Consider the following 1,241-nt stretch of genomic DNA (forward strand, 5'->3'; position numbering starts at 1 on the left):
TCTGGAGTATTGCGACTACAAAATAATTCTGACTTCTGGAGATTAATGGCCTGCCTCGAAGCTTCTTCATAAGTAGCCAAAATATTTTTCATACAAACAGCCTCACATTCACAAGCTCTAAAGAAAAGAAAACAATCGTCTACAAAGAGAATGTGAGAAATAATTGGTGCATCTGTGCATATTATAGTACCTCTAATGTCATTACGACGTTCAGCTTCACGAATAAGGGAGGAAAGGCCTTCAGCACAAATTATGAACAAATAAGGTGAAAGGGGATCACCTTGACGAAGGCCGCGCCCTGATACAATAGGACCCACTGATGCTCCATTAACCAAGATTGAGTAATCAACTGTCTCAACACAAAGCATAATCTAGCTAACCTATCGAGATGAGAAACCCATTTGAATTATGATATCTCGTAGATAATCCCAATCTAGTCTATCATAAGCTTTACGAATGTCCAACTTAAGTGTAACATCCCCACTCTTTCCTTTAGCCTTCGCCTTCATATAGTGTACAATTTCAATAGCCACCATGGCATTGTCTAAAAGGGATCGACCTGGGACAAAAGCTGACTGATTAATAGATATGCACTTATCGAGCACCTGTTTGAGCCTATTAGCAAGCACCTTGGCTACAATTTTATTCACAACATTACAGATAGCAATAGGTCGCCAATCTTTCATGGAAGTCTGTGAATCACCTTTTGGAATAAGTGTAATATTAGTAGAATTTACATGTTGTGGGAAAGCACCACTTGCTAACCAATGACAACCTGCCTGATAAACTTCATGACCACAAGTATCCCGAAAATGTTGATAGAAACATGGGTTAAAACCATCCGGCCCTAGACATTTATCTGCTTGCTTGGAAAAAGCTGTTTGTTTGAACTTCTCTAGGGTGAAGGCCGCAAGTAACATATCATTATCATCCTCGGTGATTGAAGTTGGAACCAAATTAATGACACTTGCACGTGAACTCGGTGTTTTTTGAAAGAGATGCATAAAATAATCACGCACAATATGCTTCAGACCATCTTCAGACTGACAATCAAAATCATTCTGATCTTCTAGATGCACAATTCTATTTAGCTTTCTTCTAGTGTTGGCTGCCGCATGGAAAACTTCGTATTAAGGTCCCCCTCATGGTACCAAAATGTCTTAGCACGCTGTTTCCAAAAAATATCATCTTTGACTAATAATTTATCCAACCTATGTCGTAACATGTTGAAGTAACTCACA

Source organism: Medicago sativa, chromosome 2, assembly GCF_051527215.1.
Source record: "Medicago sativa cultivar Bolivia chromosome 2, Bolivia_mono, whole genome shotgun sequence".
NCBI lineage: Eukaryota > Viridiplantae > Streptophyta > Magnoliopsida > Fabales > Fabaceae > Medicago > Medicago sativa.